This window comes from Ambystoma mexicanum, chromosome 5p, assembly GCF_040938575.1.
Source record: "Ambystoma mexicanum isolate Mex_15411 chromosome 5p, UKY_AmexF1_1, whole genome shotgun sequence".
In the NCBI taxonomy this organism is placed as follows: Eukaryota; Metazoa; Chordata; class Amphibia; order Caudata; family Ambystomatidae; genus Ambystoma; species Ambystoma mexicanum.
Window position 1 is genome coordinate 239,077,848 of NC_090930.1, and position 21,358 is coordinate 239,099,205.

Here is a 21,358-nt window from a genome sequence, read left to right on the forward strand (position 1 = left end):
ACTCACGAATGTGTGTTGCTTTATGCAGATAAAACAAAAGCATTTTATTATGATTTACAAAAGCGTTTTTTGGTGGCAAAATCCCACTGAAAAAGGCTTTGTAAATCAGGCCTGAGTGTGTTAAGACAGGGCTCTTGCACTTCACACCGATATACTGCAGGCAATCTGGCACTTTCCTTAAGAATGCTTATGCAGTGTCCTGGAGAGGACGCGGTTAATGGAGCCAGGAAGCTCTGTCACCATAGTGACATCCAATGGGATAGCGCGAGGTGGGCGCAAGCACATGAGGAAGCCCACGCGGCAGGCAGTTCGCCACGGTGGGGAATAAAGATCCCCATAACGGCTCCTGTGTTTTCATTCCACAGTGTGGCCTATGATGTGTATAGCCTCCTTAAACTGTGTCCACTGACGTTCCTCTATATGAAACCCATGAGAAGCTGACAGTTTATATCAATTACGTTGCACCAAATAAGACTTATGGTGGATGTGACTCGGGAAGTGTACACATGTTAATGCTCAAACGCTACAGAGGCTACTGATATGGCAAGCATTCAGGTTTGTAGGTTCTAGCCATCTGTGTGCTATCTAGCTGTTGAAATGATGGTGCTAAATTCCTGATGCACTTTTCAAACACTCATAAACTGACTGGGAACAGAGCTCTTAAGAGTCACTGATCACAGACGGGGCACTGTATTTTTCTTTAAGTGAATCACCTGCCCTCTGCCAAATGTGGTTTTCTTCAGAGGGATGAAGATCTTCCATGACTTCTCAGAGCGGGGGGGAACTCGGTGACAAAGGGCATTTTCCATGTCTATGGAGGTGGCCAGATGAGAGGAGCTCTGGTGCTGGAGCGCAATGACCCTGGCCTGCAGGTAAGTGGAGGGGGTGAGTAGACAACAGGGAGCCTCTTCACGGAAGGGCCTCGGTGGCTAGGACAGCGGGCAGGGACTGCGTTTTCTCGACCGCTAGTCCAGCCACCTGATTGTCTGAGCGCCTTTCCCCAGGTGTGAATAGAAAATAACTATTTTCCTGTGAAGTATACCTAATGAGGTTAAGGTGTCCAGTTCTCTGTTGATTTACTCTCAAACCTTAGGTAACCCCAGACTCTGGCCCATCTCTACAGAGCTGTCCCAAACACAAACGTCTATTTATGGTTTTGCTAATAACACATTAACAGAGAAGAAACAATGTAATATAGTTGTACAAATGGTGAAAGGAAAAGGGCACATTGGGAGGATTGAGAACATTTTGGGTATGATATTTTGATTGCTAGAAAACACATGCACTGCCTCTGTGCCCACTAGATATTTCTGCAGCACATATACTCAGGAATGCAAATAACAGATGTTTTATGTTTTGTTTATTCTGTTCTTCAGTTCTGTTGCTGCCTTTGTCCTTTATGTGCACATCTTAGCCTATGGACTGAAGACGCACTATACATATTAAATGCATAAATACATATATTTCAGGAAGGAATCTCCTGAGGCCTGCATTCAAGCCTCGAGGTCAACATCCCGATCTAAGAAAGCTCAAGGTGGCTACCAAGATGTAAGGCATGCCTGGAGTACATATACTCGAACAGTCATGTCACATTCACTGTATGCATAGTAGCAGGCACACATATTTTTCACAGCTTGAAAGTATGAAATATTTCACAGGATATATATATATATGCCATGTAGTTATGGTTAAGTTGCTGTTTCCATAGGAAGAGCACTTTTTGGATGGCTTATAACTTCGCTCTCCCTAGACGGATCCTCACCAAACTTTGCAAAAAAAGTAGTTGGGTCACTCTGAATTTTTTTGATGAGGATTCGTCCAGGGGGAGCAAAATTATAGGGGGGGTCCCAAAACTTTTTTTCCCATAGACATAATGGGAAAAAACTTTGCTCACGCCTACAGCCCAAACCGCTGGACGGATTTACACCAAATTAGCGGCAGGAGCGGCGGCTTGGTCCCAAAAGCGTGCTTTGCTTTATTTAGTGTAAATCCGTCCAGTAGTTTTTAAAAAAATGACAAAAATGTAAGTCAAAAAAATTAGTGATATCTGTGTTCGCTTGGCGGACACACTTGCCTGTTCGCTCCGCGGACAGGACGGTGATTGGGCAAGCAGCTTGCGTGATGTCCGTGGACATCTGACGTGCTCTCTCATTGGATGCGTGGAAGCGTGCAGTGCGTCTGGCTTCAGAGACGCCCGCCATCTTTGTTCCTCGCATGAGAGGCTTGGTATCCCGCCTGCACAGTAAGTCCCCCACCCCCGCTCATGCCCGTGTCTGTCTCCTGTTCCTCCCACCCCTCCCACTCATGCTAAGTGTCTTCCCTTTTCCTCCAGCCCCCCGCTCACGCCATCGGCACACGGTGGCCAGCGGAGGACCGAGGAGCGGCATCTGCCGCCTGCACACGAACGCTGTGTGTCTTTCTCCCTCCCGCCCACCCGCCGCTCTTGCCCCGCGTGTCTCTCCCACCCCCGTGTGTCTCTACCACCACCCGCTCATGTCCGTGTGTCTCTCCCCACCCGCCGCCCACCCCCGCACATGTCCGTGTGTCTCTCCCACCCGCCGCCCACCCCCCACTCATGTCCCGTGTGTCTCTCTTCCTCCCCCCACCCCCGCTCATGCCCCGTGTGTCTCTCCCCCTCCCCCCCACCCCCCGCTCATGCCCCATGTGTCTCTCTTTCCCCCCACCCCTAGTCATGCCCCGTGTGTCTCTCTCCCTCCCCCCCGCGTGTCTCTCCCCCTCCCGCCCACCCCCCGCTCATGCCCCGCATGTCTCTCCCCTTCCCCCACCCCCCGCTCATGCCCCGTGTGTCTTTCCCCCTCTCGCCCACCCCCGCTCTTGCCCCGTGTGTCTTTCCCCCTCCCGCCCACCCCCGCTCTTGTCCACCCCTGCTCTTTCCCCCTCCCACCCACCCCCGCTCTTGCCCCGTGTCTCTTTCCCCCTCCCGCCCACCCCCGGAATTGCCCCGTGTCTCTTTCCCCCTCCCGCCCACCCCCGCTCTTGCCCCATGTCTCTTTCCCCCTCCCGCCCATCCCCGCTCTTGCCCTGTGTCTCTTTCCCCCTCCCGCCCACCCCCGCTCTTGCCCCGTGTCTCTTTCCCCCTCCCGCCCACCCCTGCTCTTGCCCCATGTCTCTTTCCCCCTCCCGCCCACCCCCGCTCTTGCCCCGTGTTTCTTTCCCCCTCCCGCCCACCCCCGGTCTTGCCCCGTGTCTCTTTCCCCCTCCCGCCCACCCCCGCTCTTGCCCCGCGTGTCTTTCACCCTCCCGCCCACCCCTGCGTCTTTCCCCCTCCCGCCCACCCCCGCTCTTGCCCCGCGTGTGTTTCACCCTCCCGCCCACCCCCTGCTCTTACCCCCGCTCTTGACCCCTCCCGCCCACCCCCGTTATTTCCCCGCTCTTGCCCCCCCGCCCCGCGTGTCTTTCCCCCTCCCGCCCACCCCTGCGTCTTTCCCCCTCCCGCCCACCCCTGCTCTTCCCCCGCGTGTGTTTCACCCTCCCGCCCACCCCCGCTCTTGCCCCCTTCCTCCCACCCCCGCTCTTGCCCCGTGTCTCTTCCCCCTCGGGCGCACCCCCGCTCTTGCCCCGTGTCTCTTACCCCCTCCCGCCCACCCCCGCTCTTGCCCCGCGTGTCTTTCACCCTCCCGCCCACCTCCGCGTCTTTCCCCCTCCCGCCCACCCGCGCTCTTGCCCCGCGTGTGTTTCACCCTCCCGCCCACCCCCGCTCTTACCCCCACTCTTGCCCCCTCCCACCCACCCCCGCTCTTGCCCCGTGTCTCTTTCCCCCACCCGCCCCACGTGTCTTTCCCCCCTCGCACACCCCCGCATCTTCCCCCTCCCGCCCACCCCCGCTCTTGCCCCACGTGTGTTTCACACTCCCGCCCACCCCCGCTCTTGCCCCCTCCTGCCCAGCCCCGCTCTTGCCCCCTCCCGCCCACCCCCGCTCTTGCCCCGTGTCTCATTCCCCCTCCCGCCCACCCCCGCTCTTGCCCTGTGTCTCTTTCCCCCTCCCCCTCTCCCGCCCACCCCCGCTCTGCCCCGTGTCTCTTTCCCTCTTCCCCCTCCCGCCCACCCCCTCTCTTGCCCCTTGTGTCTTTCTCCCTCCCGCCCACCCCCGCTCTTGCCCCTTGTGTCTTTCTCCCTCCCGCCCAACCCCGCTCTTGCCCCTTGTGTCTTTCTCAAACCCAAACACCCCCCAACCCCGCTCACGCCCCGTGTGTCTCTCTCCCCTTCCCCCACCCCCCGCTCATGCCCCGTGTCTGTCTTCTGTTCCCCCCCGTCATCCCCTGTGTCTGTCTCCTGTTCTCTCCACACCCCGCTCATGCCCCATGTCTGTGTCCTGTTCCCCCAACCCCCCACTCATGCCCCGTGTCTATCTCCTGTTGCCCCCCACCCCTCCCGCTCATGCCCCGTGTCTGTCTCCTGTTCCCCCCACCCGCTCATGCCCCGTGTCTGTCTCCTGTTCCCACCACACGCTCATGCCCCGTGTCTCTCTCTTGTTGCCCCCCACACCCCCGCTCATGCCCCGTGTTTGTCTCCTGTTCTCCCCACCCCCTGCTCATGCCCCGTGTCTTTTTCCTGTTCCTCCCACCCCCCGCTCATGCCCCGTGTCTGTCTCTTGTTGCCCCCCACCGCCCCGCTCATGCCCCGTGTCTGTTCTCCCCACCCCCCGCTCATGCCCCGTGTCTGTCTCCTGTTCCCCCCACCCCTCGCTCATGCCCCGTGTCTGTCTCCTGTTCCCCCCACCCCCCGCTCATGCCCCGTGTCTGTCTCCTGTTGCCCCCCACCCCCCGCTCATGCCCCGTGTCTTTCTCCTGTTGCCCCCCACCCCCCGCTCATGCCCCGTGTCTGTCTCCTGTTGCCCTTCACCCCCCGCTCATGACCCGTGTCTGTCTCCTGTTGCCCCCCACCCCCTGCTCCTGCCCCGTGTCTGTCTCCTGTTGCCCTCCACCCCCCGCTCCTGCCCCGTGTCTGTCTCTGTTGTTCCCCCCACCGCCCGTTCATGCCCTGTGTCTGTCTCCTGTTGCCCCATTGCTCATGCCCCGTGTCTGTCTCCGGTTCCCCCCACCCGCTCATGTCCCGTGTCTCTCTCCTGTTGCCCCCACCCCCCGCTCATGCCCCGTGTCTGTCTCCTGTTGCCCCCCACCCCCCTCTCATGCCCCGTGTCTGTTTCCTGTTCTCCCCACCCCGCTCATGCTCCCTGTCTGTCTCCTGTTCCCCCCCACCCCCTGCTCATGCCCCGTGTCTGTCTCCTGTTGCCCTCACCCCCCGCTCATGCCCCGTGTCTGTCTCCTGTTGCCCCCCACCCCCGCTCATGCCCTGTGTCTCTCTCCTGTTGCCCCCCACCCCCCGCTCATGCCCCGTGTCTGTCTCATCTTGCTCACACCCATGCCCCGTGTCTGTCTCCTGTACCCCCCCACTCCGCGCTCATGCCCGTGTCTCTCTCCTGTTGCCCCCCACACCCCTGCTCATGCCCCGTGTCTGTCTCCTGTTGCCCCCCACCCCCGCTCATGCCCTGTGTCTGTCTCCTGTACCCCCCACCACCTGCTCATGCCCTGTGTCTGTCTCCTGTTGCCCCCCTGCTCATGCCCCGTGTCTGTCTCCGGTTCCCCCCACCCGCTCATGTCTTGTGTCTCTCTCCTGTTGCCCCCCACCCCCCGCTCATGCCCCGTGTCTGTCTCCTGTTGCCCCCACCCCCTCTCATGCCCCGTGTTTGTCTCCTGTTCTCCCCACCCCCGCTCATGCTCCCTGTCTGTCTCCTGTTCCCCCCCACCCCCTGCTCATGCCCCGTGTCTGTCTCCTGTTGCCCTCACCCCCCGCTCATGCCCCGTGTCTGTCTCCTGTTGCCCCCCACCCCCCGCTCATGCCCCGTGTCTCTCTCCTGTTGCCCCCCACCCCCCGCTCATGCCCCGTGTCTGTATCCTCTTGCTCACACCCATGCCCCGTGTCTGTCTCCTGTACCCCCCACTCCGCGCTCATGCCCGTGTCTCTCTCCTGTTGCCCCCCACACCCCCGCTCATGCCCCGTGTCTGTCTCCTGTTGCCCCCCACCCCCTCGCTCATGCCCCGTGTCTGTCTCCTGTTGCCCCCCACCCCCCGCTCATGCCCCGTGTCTCTCTCCTGTTGCCCCCCACCCCCCGCTCATGCCCCGTGTCTGTATCCTCTTGCTCACACCCATGCCCCGTGTCTGTCTCCTGTACCCCCCCACTCCACGCTCATGCCCGTGTCTCTCTCCTGTTGCCCCCCACACCCCCGCTCATGCCCCGTGTCTGTCTCCTGTTGCCCCCCACCCCCTCGCTCATGCCCCGTGTCTGTCTCCTGTTCTCCCCACCCCCCGCTCATGCCCCGTGTCTGTCTCCTGTTCCTCCCACCCCCGCTCATGCCCCGTGTCTGTCTCCTGTTGCCCCCCACCCCCCTCTCATGCCCAGTGTTTGTCTCCTGTTCTCCCCACCCCCCGCTCATGCTCCGTGTCTGTCTCCTGTTCCTCCCACACGCTCATGCCCCGTGTCTGTCTCCTGTACCCCCCCACCCACCCGCTCATGCCCCATGTCTCTCTCCTGTTGCCCCCCACTACCCCGCTCATGCCCCGTGTCTGTCTTCTGTTCTCCCCACCCCCTGCTCATGCCCCGTGTCTGTCTCATGTTCCCCCCACCCCCCGCTCATGCCCCGTGTTTGTCTCCTGTTCTCCCCACCCCCTGCTCATGCCCCGTGTCTGTCTCCTGTTCCCCCCACCCCTCGCTCATGCCCCGTGTCTGTCTCCTGTTCCCCCCACCCCCCGCTCATGCCCCGTGTCTGTTTCCTGTTGCCCCTCACCCCCCGCTCATGCCCCGTGTCTGTCTCCTGTTGCCCCCCACCCCCCGCTCATGCCCCGTGTCTGTCTCCTGTTGCCCCCCACCCCCCGCTCATGCCCCGTGTCTGTCTCCTGTTGCCCCTCACCCCCGCTCATTCCCCGTGTCTGTCTCCTGTTGCCCTCCACCCACCGCTCCTGCCCCGTGTCTGTCTCCTGTTGCCCTCCACCCCCCGCTCCTGCCCCGTGTCTGTCTCTGTTGTTCCCCCCACCCCCCGCTCATGCCCTGTGTCTGTCTCCTGTACCCCCCACCGCCTGCTCATGCCCTGTGTCTGTCTCCTGTTGCCCCCCCCGCTCATGCCCCGTGTCTGTCTCCGGTTCCCCCCACCCGCTCATGTCCCGTGTCTCTCTCCTGTTGCCCCCACCCCCCGCTCATGCCCCCGTGTCTGTCTCCTGTTGCCCCCCACCCCCCTCTCATGCCCCGTGTCTTTCTCCTGTTCTCCCCACCCCCCGCTCATGCTCCGTGTCTGTATCCTGTTCCCCCCCACCCCCTGCTCATGCCCCGTGCCTGTCTCCTGTTGCCCTCACCCCCCGCTCATGTCCCGTGTCTGTCTCCTGTTGTCCCCCACCCCCCGCTCATGCCCCGTGTCTCTCTCCTGTTGCCCCCCACCCCCCCCCATGCCCCGTGTCTGTCTCTTTTGTTCCCCCCACCCCCCGCTCATGCCCTGTGTCTGTCTTCTGATCCCCCCAACCCCAGCTCATGCCCCGTGTCGCTCTCCTTTCCTCCCCACCCCCGCTCATGTCCCGTATGCGCCCTGTACCCCCCTGCTCATGCCCTGTGTCTCCCTCGTGTTCCTCCCCACCCCCTGCTCATACCCCGTGTCTCCCTCATGTTCCTCCCCACCCGCTGCTCATGCCCCATGTCTCTCTCGTGTTGCCCCCCACCCCCCGCTCATGCCCCGTGTCTGTATCCTCTTGCTCACACCCATGCCCAGTGTCTGTCTCCTGTACCCCCCCACTCCGCGCTCATGCCCGTGTCTCTCTCCTGTTGCCCCCCCACACCCCCGCTCATGCCCCGTGTCTGTCTCCTGTTGCCCCCCACCCCCTCGCTCATGCCCCGTGTCTGTCTCCTGTTCTCCCCACCCCCAGCTCATGCCCCGTGTCTGTCTCCTGTTCCTCCCACCCCCGCTCGTGCCCTGTGTCTGTCTCCTGTTGCCCCCCACCCCCGCTCATGCCCCGTGTTTGTCTCCTGTTCTCTCCACCCCCCGCTCATGCTCCGTGTCTGTCTCCTGTTCCCCCCACACGCTCATGCCCCGTGTCTGTCTCCTGTACCCCCCCACCCCACCGCTCATGCCCTGTGTCTCTCTTCTGTTGCCCCCCACCCCCTGCTCATGCCCCGTGTCGGTCTCCTGTACCCCCCCACCCCCCGCTCATGCCCCATGTCTCTCTCCTGTTGCCCCCCACTACCCCGCTCATGCCCCGTGTCTGTCTTCTGTTCTCCCCACCCCCTGCTCATGCCCCGTGTCTGTCTCATGTTCCCCCCACCCCCCGCTCATGCCCCGTGTTTGTCTCCTGTTCTCCCCACCCCCTGCTCATGCCCCATGTCTGTCTCCTGTTCCCCCCACCCCTCGCTCATGCCCCGTGTCTGTCTCCTGTTCCCCCCACCCCCCGCTCATGCCCCGTGTCTGTTTCCTGTTGCCCCTCACCCCCCGCTCATGCCCCGTGTCTGTCTCCTGTTGCCCCCCACCCCCTGCTCATGCCCCGTGTCTGTCTCCTGTTGCCCCCCACCCCCCGCTCATGCCCTGTGTCTGTCTCCTGTTGCCCCTCACCCCTGCTCATGCCCCGTGTCTGTCTCCTGTTGCCCTCCACCCCCCGCTCCTGCCCCGTGTCTGTCTCCTGTTCTCCTGTTGCCCTCCACCCCCCGCTCCTGCCCCATGTCTGTCTCTGTTGTTCCCCCCACCCCCCGCTCATGCCCTGTGTCTGTCTCCTGTACCCCCCACCGCCCGCTCATGCCCTGTGTCTGTCTCCTGTTGCCCCTCCCGCTCATGCCCCGTGTCTGTCTCCGGTTCCCCCCACCCGCTCATGTCCCGTGTCTCTCTCCTGTTGCCCCCCACCCCCCGCTCATGTCCCGTGTCTGTCTCCTGTTGCCCCCCACCCCCCTCTCATGCCCCGTGTCCATCTCCTGTTCTCCCCACCCCCGCTCATGCTCCGTGTCTGTCTCCTGTTCCCCTCCACCCCCTGCTCATGCCCCGTGTCTGTCTCCTGTTGCCCTCACCCCCCGCTCATGTCCCGTGTCTGTCTCCTGTTGTCCCCTACCCCCCGCTCATGCCCCGTGTCTCTCTCCTGTTGCCCCCCACCCCCCGCTCATGCCCCGTGTCTGTCTCTTTTGTTCCCCCCACTCCCCGCTCATGCCCTGTGTCTGTCTTCTGTTCCCCCCACCCCCCGCTCATGCCCCGTGTCTCTCTCCTTTCCTCCCCACCCCCGCTCATGTCCCGTATGCGCCCTGTACCCCCCTGCTCATGCCCTGTGTCTCCCTCGTGTTCCTCCCCACCCCCTGCTCATACCCCGTGTCTCCCTCATGTTCCTCCCCATCCGCTGCTCATGCCCCGTGTCTCTCTCGTGTTCCCCCCACCACCGCTCATGCCCTGTGTTTCCTTCCTATTCCCCCCACCCCCTGCTCATGCCCCATTTGTACCCTGTTCCCTCTCATGCCCATGTGTCTCCCCTGTGCCCCCCCAACCCCGCTCATGCGCCGTTGTGTTCTTTATACACCCCGCCTTCCCTTTCCATGGTCACGTTGTACTAATAAAAACCTTTCAAATTTAGTAAAAAAAACTTTGTTAAAGGGACGTTATGGTAAAGTTGCGCTACTAAAAACCTATGAAATTCAGTGAAAAAACTTTGTCAAAGGAACGTTATGGTTCCAAGTAAAACCGAAAAACCCTTGAAATTCGCAAGTTATGGTAAGCTAAGCAACCATAACTCGCGCCACCACCGTGCACTGCTAAGACTAACACCCAGGACATCAAAGATGACATTACAAATGTCATTGATGACATCACTGATGACATCATATGTCTGGCTCACTCTTTTTTCTTTTGCTGACATATCTAGGCCACATGGTTTTCTTCAGTAACAGTCAGAAACTAAACATTTTATTTTATTTGTAGACGTATCCTTCAAGTAGGTTCTTACAGTAATTCTGTTAGAGTCCAGTCACATTATATGAAACATATACATACGGGAAGACACAAGCTTGAAAGACAGCAATCCTTTTTGTGCATAAAGATAATCAATAGACTTATGAGCACTTTCTGATAGTTCTGTTGTTTTTTTTTTCATGGCTGTACTTTCCCTGTGGGTCCAATCACATCAAGTGATACATATACATAGGGTGAATAGCAGCTTTGAAACAGAGCAATAATTTATTTGCATGAAAATAATCAGTTAAGTTATGAATTGTTTCTGCTACTACTTGTGCTTTTTTGCTAACTTCACTTTCCCTGTATATACCCATATTGGTATGTGTTCTTGTGTCTTTGTGTTTTGTCTATAGTAATGTTTTATTAGCTACGTATTACATATTTCACAGTACACAAAAATCTATTAAGAAATCAATTATCAATTCATTATTCAACATATTAACGTTACGAATATTATACCTTCATCTTGTACACTGCACACCATGTTATGTTTCTGTATCAGTAGCTTAGTATACTAGATAGAACCCCATAAGAGAATGCTATTTATATCAATTCATCGTTCAATGCACTAATTAGGGTATGATATTTATTGCAATGATCCTTGACACTTGTTTCGCAACATTATAATAATAATCCCTTGTACACATATTTCATGAAAAGTACATACACATGTGATGTCATCAGTGATGTCATCAATGGCATTTGTGATGTCATCTTTGATGTCCTGGGTGTTAGTCTTAGCAGTGCACGGTGGTGGCGCGAGTTATGGTTGCTTAGCTTACCATAACTGGCGAATTTCAAGGGTTTTTCGGTTTTACCTGGAACCATAACGTTCCTTTGACAAAGTTTTTTCACTGAATTTCATAGGTTTTTAGTAGCGCAACTTTACCATAACGTCCCTTTAACAAAGTTTTTTCACTGAATATATATATATGCAAAATCACTAAACAGCCACCTTTAGTGCCGGAGCCTTTGGAGGCTGGGGTCATCTCGTCTGAATCTGATGTTTTGAATTCAGAAAATGAGGAGCCTATAGTATGGCTTAATTTTTTAGAAGAAATGCGACTCCTGTGCCAGGTTGGGAAAAATCAAAAACGAGGCAGGGGTCGTGGAAGAGGCAAAGGAAGAGGAAGGGGATACAACCATCCGGCGGGAAGGAAACCCGCCGATGCCAGCGTGGGAGACGGCTCAAAAATCAATCAACAGGGCAGATTAACACGCTCTGGAGTCAAACAATGAAACCCACCATGAATAAGTTCTGCCAGATCATAAATCTCTACTCTCACATTCTTACCAATTCACAAAGGCACTTTTGTCTCTGTGATTGAACTTTTGTCCCACTACCCCTTTTGATTATGTACAGTCACAACTCAATTTTGACAATTTTTTTCGAAAGATTAAGTTAAAAAAGTTTTTTGCAATGAACCCAGGTAACAACAGGACATCCACACTACGCACAGGCCACACCGATCTTTGTATTTCGATATTACCTCGTTGGTTGATCTGGCCTGTCTAGATGATGACTCTTTTGATCACTCAAATCTTGACTTTTCTGATTTTGATATTGATCCGAATTGGGATGTTCGAACTAAACTCAAATTGAAATACAGATTCAATCCACCTATTCTGGTTGGTGGTTGCATTGAAGCTTTTCATGATCTCTGTGTCAGTGATCTTTGCAAATTACGCAGAAATTGTACGTTTCATTCTAAACAGAATCTCACCCTGTCTCTGAGTTGGAAAATGAACCCCATATAGTGATTAAACAAGCTGACAAGGGTTCCAATATTGTATTAGAGGAACGTACAAGCTATGTTGCCGAAGCCAACAGGCAACTCGTGATCACTCATGTTACCTTTCTCTACGAACCAATCCTTTCTCTGAAATTCAGTTGAAACTAACTTCGTTATGTACCAAGTGGTTGGAGAATGGTTTGCGCTATGAGGATTTATGCAAGTTTCTTGTTCCTTCTTGTTTTACAATACCCACAATTTACTTTCTTTCAAAAATGCATAAATCATTGTAACATCCACATGGTAGACCCATTGTCACTTTATGTGGTTCATTGTTGGAGCATTTGGCACAGTTTATAGATGAAACTCTGATTTTGTTTGTTTCAGTTTTGCCATCCTATTTACGTGATACCAAAGATTTTTTGCAAAATATTAGTGACATAGCATGGGAAGAGGGTCCTATTTTGGCCACATTGTATGTTGTTTTGTTATATACCTCCATTGATCATGATATTGGGATGAGGGCCGGCAAGCATTTTTTGGACACATGAATGTGAATTGAATGTATTAAGTCACACCATGATGATCTTGGAAATTTTATTTTTCTGTTTGTCCAACAATGTTTTTCTGTATGAAGGTTCCTTTTTTGTCAGATGAGAGGTACTGCGATGGGCAGTACATTTGCGCCCTCGTTTGCCAACCTCATGATGGGATGGTGGGAGGCTACATCATTGTCTGATTTTGATTTCTGTTCATTTCTCCACACAGATTATTTCCTGGTGAGGTATATTGACAATGTTTTTTTTTTTATCTGGAAAGGCACTGAAAGTGACTGGTAAAACACATTAATATTAACCAGGTGAATTTGATTTTCACAGAGGTGCATAGCATCACTGAAATTGTGTATCTGGATGCCAATGTCACTCTAGACATCTCAGGTATACACACTTCTCGTCACAAAAAATCCTCAAATACTGGTTTACCATTGCATGCCAGTAGCAGACATCCACCGAGCTGCAAGAAAAGCATTCCATACGGAGAGTTTATCCGTTACCGTCGCAACTGCACTGATGTAGTGCAATTTGATCACTTTTGCGCCTCAGCAGCGGTGCATTTCTTGAGACAAGGGTATGCCAAAAACGTGATTGAAACTGCTTACAATAAGGCACATGCTGTGCCAAGGGATGAATTGTTACATTGTAAGAGATTTACCAAACCTGTCTCCAATGACGATCCATTCCTGATCATCACTTATGACAATTCATCTGTTCATGTGGAAAAATCGTTGAAATACATTGCCGTGTTCTAAGGCTGGACAAAGACCTTTCTTCTATATTGCTCACAAGACCAACACTTATATATAAAAGAGCACTGCCTCTCAAAGACAAGTGGGTATCCAGCTTTCCATCACCTTTCCCCAAATTTCAAAGGCTGTTAACTGGCTTGCTGACTCTCCTTTTGGGTTCACAAAGTGTTCTAAATGCAAAGTATGTGCACATGCTGTCATATACAAATCCTTTACTCACCCTGTGACCTCTATTCATTATGATATCAAACCTTTGATGACCTGTGATACCTCATTTGTGGTTTATGTTATTTGCTGCCCCTGCAAAAAATGGTATGTAGGGAGTACCACATGTAAATTGAAGCTTAGAGTGCTGCAACATCTAAGGGCCATAAAAGATTCTGACCCGGCCCATCCAATGGTCAAACATTTGAAAGAAAAAAATTATAATGACTTTCGTCTGTTAACTTTTTTTGCAGTGGCACATGTTAGTAAGAACCCCAGAGGTGGCGATCGTGTCTTAAAACTATGACAGCTCAAAACCAAGTATATTTTGGATTTTGATACTAAGACACCCAACGGTCACAACATTGATGAGGAGTAATATACTTAAATTTGTCATTCTAGAGGGGTTTCTTTTGCATTGGCTGATGTTTTATTTTATATCACGTATCTTTTGGCTTTGTATACAATTGAGACATGTAGTTGATATCTCATGTCGGTTCCAGTCTCAGCTTTTTGCTCACTTTGTTTGCTGACAGTCTTATTACATTTTAGACTTTCAGTAGGGGTTCTTTTATTAAAATGTTAACCTCTGTTCTTGTACTGGTTAGTTGTGTTGTCTATGTGTCAATAGGGGTCATTTAAGTTTCATGGTAATTGTTTATGTCTCTACACATTGGGCCTCATTCCGACCCAGGCGGTAAGGGGTTTACGGCAGCGTAAACAGCGCCGACCCTTACCGCCTGATTCCGAGGTCCCTTAGCGCCATGGAGGTTTTAACACCTGCTTTCAGCAGGTGTTAAAATCCATGGCGCTAAGGGACCTTGATGTTAATTACGCCACCGTAATTTACGGTGGCGTAATTAACGCCTTCCCCACTCCCATTATGCCCTATGGGGCAAAAATGGGAATGGGGAAGGGTAAATGGGGATTGGGGATTTACCGCCCCGCCAACCTCGGAATGGGGCGGTAAGTCCGCCAACCACCATGGCGTAAACGTAGTTTACGCCATGGTGGTAAAGGTACGACCCAGGCGGTAACTTACCGCCTGGGTCGGAATGAGGCCCAATGTGTCTTTTGTCTCTGGTTTCAATGTTGTGCTCACCCATCTTTCTTTGGTTTAAGACCTTTTTATTATCCATCAGATCTTCCTTTAGCCTTTTTTGCCATTAACAACAGCTATTTATTACTATTCTGTCATGAAGCATTTGTACTTTGTCTCTGGGCTTTGCTGCTATTCTGACTGCTGCACTTTCATCCAGCCGCTGTCTTGCACTTGCACTTTATGATCTTTCAGATCTTCTTATTATCTTTCTTGCCAGTAACTACAGTTATTGATTACCATGCTGTTATTAAGCATTTGCACTTTGTTTCTGCTTTCTGCTGCTATTCTGACTGATGCACTTCCATTCAGTCGCTGATTTGCACTTGCACTTTATTGCTACTGCCATGCTGCTATTAAGCATTTGCACTTTGCCTCTGCTGTTTTTTGCTACTATTCTGACTCCTTTATTGAGACACTGGTTTGCATTTGCACCTTATTGCTACTGCTATGCTGCTATTAAGCATTTGCACTTTGCCTCTGTTTTTTTGCTGCTACTATTCTGACTGATGCTCCTTTATTGAGATGCTAGTTTGCACATGCAGTTTATTTTGGCTTGTGACTCCAATTTCATGGGTAAAATGTTGTCTGTTCATTCATTTGAGTATACAGCTGCTGTTTTGCATTTGCACCTTAATTGACTTATTTCTGGTATTCTGACTGAAGGTTCAACTATGCTGCTCTGTTGCATTTGCACTTTACTTTTCATTGGTCTGCTTCCGTAGTCATGCAGGTTGGTTGGGCACAACTTTTTAACATATTGTTTGTCTAACTGCTGTGCACCATACTATTGTATTTCAAGAGAAAGTTCTTGAATATCTAAAAGATCTATGCAATTGACACTTTCAAATCTGTCTAAATATGGCCCCTTTTTTGAATATGCATATATCTGTACCACGGTTGAATACTGAGAAGCATAGTTTTGCACATTTCATTTTATTGGTATTTTACCAATTAATTCTGGACTTTTCCAGCTGCTTTCTTCAGTGTGATTTTTCTTTGGTACCCTTTGTTTGCTATGTTGCATTCGTATCATAGTCTGTGCACATTTCAAAATGCATATATATATATATATATTGTATCAGACTGTGTCATGTTCCAAGGTCAATGCATTTTTCATGAACCCTTCTATCAGTATGTAGTACTATGTTACCACGTTAAAAGATGTCCGCCACCGGTTTGACTCATGTATATACATATTTGCCGAGTGGCAGAGACAATGAAGGGACGTACAATGTTATTTATACCATGTTTTGCCTCTCTCCCTTATTAGTGAACAAGCGCTTTGTAGAGCGTGAAACGCGTCAATGCAGAACTGCTCTCATGGTGTCCTGCCTCTGTTGTCTGTCAATGGTGTTTTTATTACATATTTTTCTGTCTGATTTAATAAACTTGTAAATTACTTTACTACAAGTTTCTGGCTCATCATTTTGTGAATGGGACCCCGTGACATCTTCTAAGACTTGGAGTGCAGGTTAAACCGTTCCATTTTTATGGCGGTTTTCCTCTTTTTTGTGTGACATATATATGTAAATATGTATTCACTGAAAAATTGTTTTTAACGTGATGTTATGGTAAAGATGCACTAATAAAAACCTATGAAATTCATGAAAAAACGTTACTAAAGGGACGTTATGGTTACAACTAAAACCAAAAACCCCCAGAAATTCACCAGTTATGGTAAGCTAAGCAACCAAAATTCATGCCACCAGCGTGCACTGCTAACATCAACACCTCACACCATCAAAGATGACATCACAAATGTCGCAGTTTGAAACTACATTTTCAGCCACTATAGGGTGTTTCAACTTGAAAGTTTACCCTTCCAGAGGTGATAGACCCATTCTTAGTTAACCTGGCAACTTTTTACAACTTGGCAAGGCCAATTTACGACTCGATTGTCCGTGGACATTCGCACGGTCCATGGAGAGCTCCTCTGAAGGGACCCACCCATTACTTTAAGTAATTCCCAAGCTTACTTTCCAGGAGATAGCATCAGGAGGAACACCTGCTTTGCAGACTACCTTTATTTGCATCAATGGCTTCACTCATTGCTAGCCCTCCTTCCCAGGGGCCACCACCACCACAACAACCTGAAGGGCCTTGAGAGAAGAACTGGCATGGCGATACAGATGAGGATCAAGAGGAAGATGAAGAGGAGGTAGAGGAAGTCGCTATCTCCAGCAGCTGGAGTGAGTGCTGGGTGTGGTGGTTTGTCACCACTGTTGCAGGCGTACCAAAGGCTCGGGCATCCAAAGTAACATACACTGCCGCGTCATACTCAGACACAGAAAACCTGGGCTGTACTTCTACCGGACCACCTCCATGCGGCACCAAACCAAATCCAACCTTTCAGGTGTGGGGTGGGGAATTGGAATTCATTTTAATTGGTTTTCGTGCCAAAATGGTGGCTCTTGAAAGAACATATGTTTTGGTCTTTTTGACTTTTAACTATTTGTTTGATTATTTCATTATATATACTAAACAAACAAAGATTCTACAAAACGTAAAGTGCTTCTAATTGTTTTGTCTATTTTTCATTTTTTAATGAAACTTCTAACAAATACTTGAATCCATAATGTATGCATTCACAAAAACTGTTTCAATGCATTTTGAATGATTTCCAGAAAAATATGTTTGCCCACATTAGTTAGATGCACTCCATCTCTTCGAAAAATGTTGACAATATCAAATTTTATGTTTTCATTATAAAAAGATGTCATGCCAACATCTTGCAAAAAAGCACATACAGCTTATTCACATTGTGCCTTGATTTTTCCATTTGTGGCCAAAATAAATTTAAACACAACCACATTTCTCTCTGAGCAATGCCAGAAAAACTAATTTTTGAATGTGGAAACAGTTCCATCAATTTTCCAAATGTATCTTTCCTTGCAAATTATAATGAAATTCCGGTAACATAGCCCAAACTGTTCCCACCACAGTGAACAACAATGATGTCCAGATGTTTCAAATGAACCATGATCTCACAAAACGGGAGCAAGTCCACCCACTTCATTTCTCATTTCTCACACTCTATACTGAATCCAATATTTTCAGACAATCCACAGTGCTCAGAATAGACCTTCAGCCAATGGACCCAAGAGCCCCCCACAACCCATACACTCTGCCTCCTCAAAGATATAGCCATAGCTATCTTCAGTGCTCTCACCAAACAAAACTCCTGCTACCCTCTCTTTTTGTACATCACACCCAGGAAGCCTGGCTGGCTGATCCCCCAGTGACCTAGTACATCCATGACTGTCCACGGTCTCCGAAGTCCCCTTTTGATGCCAGGCATCATTAAAAGACCCAGTGTCTGCAGACACTGTAGCACAGGACAGCATTTTCACCATTTCTATTATCTTCTTTCTACACTCCCTCATTGGCTGCTTTCAAATAGTGACACATCCATCCACCAATCACATCCAAAACCTCTACTCAGTTAACACTTCAGATGTACACTTGAGAATACATATCTGCTGTTAATCACAGCCATCTGCATCAGAAACTACTGTAAACACTCCAAGATTTCTTGTTCTGTTCCATATATAATATATATATATATATATATATATATATATATATATATATATATATATATATATATATATATACACACATAGAGGGTTCCTGCTAATTATCCTATAATAAGCTTCTCAATAAACATATTCTATTTTTTAATCGCTGCAGAAAAAATCCATGCATTCCAAGATTCAGCACCTGCTCATATCAAGCAGTAAATACTTACAATGCTGTGTATTTAAAAATGTTTATTTTTAAGAGACATTTGATGGAAGTTAAACAAATCATATGTGCATTTATAGCAGCACTGTGTGTAACTTTTTTTTATAAAGGAAAGGAAAAGCAGACAGAATAGATTTGTAGACCATTTTGAAGTGGCACTTAGTGTGTGCCGGTTTAATATGTTGGCAGGGATCTATGTGATTATTGCGACCCAGTTTACTGCCCCGGCCGAAAATGCCAACTTTTTTCTTTTTTAACCCCCTCTTCACAGACTATATATGTGGGGGATGACCCCCGCAACCCACCATACTCCCCCCAACATTAATCATTTACTTTATCCCATCCCCCACATATATATTCTGAAAAATGGGGTAAAAAAGAAAAAATAAAGTCACCATTTTCGGCCGGCGCAGTAAACCCAGCATAGTAATTGTATGATTCCCATTGACAGTGCATGCATGTTAGGGAGAATTCTCAGTTTAGGCTGAATTTCCTAACCTAGTGAGTCCCCCAGCAGCTTTGCTGGATTTCTGGAGTTTGTTTTTTCCATCCTGCCAAGAGTGAGACTCTTTTTTCCCACTCTTGGACATGAATGTGGTTAATTCCTTTGAGTGTCAATGTGTTCTATGGGCTATGGGGTCTTTTACTCCATAGGGTCTCATATGTTTTGCTATGTGTGTTACACCGCACCATCCGTGCTGTAACACTGGGGTGTCCTAGAGGACCCCCACCATAGACTCCATACCCTGGGACTGAACACTGTCTCCCAGGGCATGTAAAGTCACCATTGGCTTTACTAGACCTAAATTTACTAACAGAACTAGTACAAACCATCCTATTGTGGATGTACTGGTAGGGGTAATTCGATTACCCCTGGGTCTGTTGTTCGAGGGGGCACTGTCCCCTTCCCCCCTCGTCGAGTTTTGGCTGGTGGCAGTGGAAACTACTTGTTATATTCGACCCCAAATATAACTCTATGGGATTCTTCCCATTGTTGGGGGCTAATACTTTTTCCCGTTAGTCTCTAACATACCGCCGGTTTATTTGTCTTAAATTAATCTACCAGTTGGCATTTTCTGCCAGAACTCAGTTTTTAAAATGGCGTCTGTGTTCATCTCTGTAACTCTGAACCAAAGGTTGAGCCCTTTGTTCCACTTTTGGCGGGCTTCTGCACATAAGCCCTCCAAAGTGGTACCATTCTGTCTGGGTACCACAGGGGGTGCGGGAGGGGGTTTAGGCACCCTGGACTGAGTTGCCTTGCCAACTCAAGTCGCACTCCGGTGTGATTGGCCCAAGTGGTGAGCCACCCCGCTCACCACTAAGCGTGTTGTGATTGACAGCTAGGCTGAAGGAATGGGGGTTTTCTGCATAAAAGCAGGGCTTTTGGGACTGGATCTTCAGAAGTCGCCACAGGACCTAAGAATCCGACAAGGGTAAAGCTGGGCCGACCTGCAACGACGACACCTCCGGTGGAGCCCTGCTGAACCGACTTACCACTTCCCGACGACAGAGGTGATCTCCCCGCCGGAGAGTCTTCTTCCCCTGACTGGTGGGCAGAACCAGTCCCCCTTTGATTTTTCTTCGTTCCAGGACCTAGTAGTCGAATTGCCCATGCAGAGCACCCCGGCAACCAGATAGCCACTAACCCCTGTACCGCGCCCAAAAGGTGGTGCCTTGTGATGGAGCACTCCGCGGCTGGTCTCTTCCCTGGTGGTGCAACGATCTTCAACTTTCCTTCGACGATGAGAGCATCTCATCTCTTGGCAAAGCCCTGACCTGCATCCACCACCAGGAACAACTGCCCCCGCCGGAGCTGTCTCTCCACATACAAGGTACCGTGTCTGCCTGGCTTCCCTTGTGACGGTTAGCGTGAGGTGTCTTAATCCTTGCCTCCCCATTGGGTCGCCTCCAAGCCTTCTTAACTTTCTGTTCTGAACTGGTCCAATCTTTCTGTGACAATTTGCGACAAATACTCGAAGTGCATTTCCACTGTGATACTTGTTGGGACATATCGCCGTGCCTCTCTCTGAGTGGGCCTGGCCTCTGAACTTTGTGATCTACAGTAGACCCTGCCTTACTTGCCTTGCATGTATTTCGTGAAAGTGTTGTTACCGAGTTGGTTTCATACCCTGCCTTTTCTCTCCCGATCTAACGAATATTAGAGTGCCATCTAGGTTAAAGCATTCACCTCTGTCTGCAAATAAGTGGTGCCATTGAACCTAGACTTGTCGAACTATTGTTAGGGGATTGATTTACGTATAGTAATTGTGGTTGAAGTTGCTTGCCGTATTAGTGCCAGAGTGTTTTTCATAGATGTGTTGTTATAAATAAATACCTATATCTTTACACCCAAGCTCTGTTCCGTGTCTGCTTGTTCTACTGTGTAAATTGCCCTATTTTGTATACTCCACATACTGCCTAACTTTTCTTGAGAGAGGTCTGACTGCTCAGCCACAGCTACCAGGTGAATCTGTGTGGTACAGAAAGCTACCAAGTGGGTTTACTGCCAAACACCTGTAGGCCTAAATCTTTTGCAGTGGTCCCAGAGGGAACTGCACAGGTTTCCGCTTAACCATGCATACTTGCCAACATCCCCCATTTTAATATGTAGGTGCTTATCAAACCTTATTTGTTTTCTTTGCATTCTGTGACTTTTAATTCTACTTCTCCCATTATAAAACTCACACTACAAGCTCCAGAATGCAAAGAAAAAAACAAGAATGGAAGATTCGAAAGTGTGACATTTATATCAAATCGAAAATATAACGTGCATTTAAAAATGTTTCCTTTTAGGTGCTGTTCGCTAAAAATTTTAAAAAATGCATTTGTGCATGTATAGCAGCACTGCTTGTAACCTTTTTTCTAAAAGAAAGAAAAAGCATTTGCAAAACATGTGTAGAACATGTGTGTGTGAAAGTTTAATATGTTCGCAGTACATGCATATTTGCTAACATAAGCCATTCCAATCTGTAGGTGCTAATCCGGTCCGGATTCTGTCTCTGCAATCTGAGACTTGTAGTCCAGGTTTTAACTACTACTCCCAGAACTCAAACAAAAAAACAAGGACTACATAAGCATCTACAGATTGGAATGCATCATGCTGTCAAGTATGCATCTAATGCCAACATAGTAAACTTACACACACCGGTGCTACAAATCCTTTCCATCTGCTTTTATTTTCTTATACAAACAAGTTGCACTCAAAGACCCTATAACTGCACATGTGCATTTCTTAACTTTCATCAAAATACTCCTAAAAAGAAACATTTTTAAACAGTCAGCATTT

At 50.2% G+C, this 21,358-nt stretch overlaps 1 long non-coding RNA gene across 1 annotated transcript in view; it reads left to right on the plus strand.

Moving 5' to 3' along the window:
* The first annotated feature begins 738 nt into the window (after positions 1-738).
* Positions 739-21,358, plus strand: part of LOC138481638 (uncharacterized) — a 92,731-nt gene continuing 72,111 nt past the window's right edge. The window contains exon 1 of the long non-coding RNA XR_011274304.1: positions 739-872. This is a non-coding gene — a long non-coding RNA (uncharacterized lncRNA). The remainder of the gene's footprint in view (positions 873-21,358) is intronic.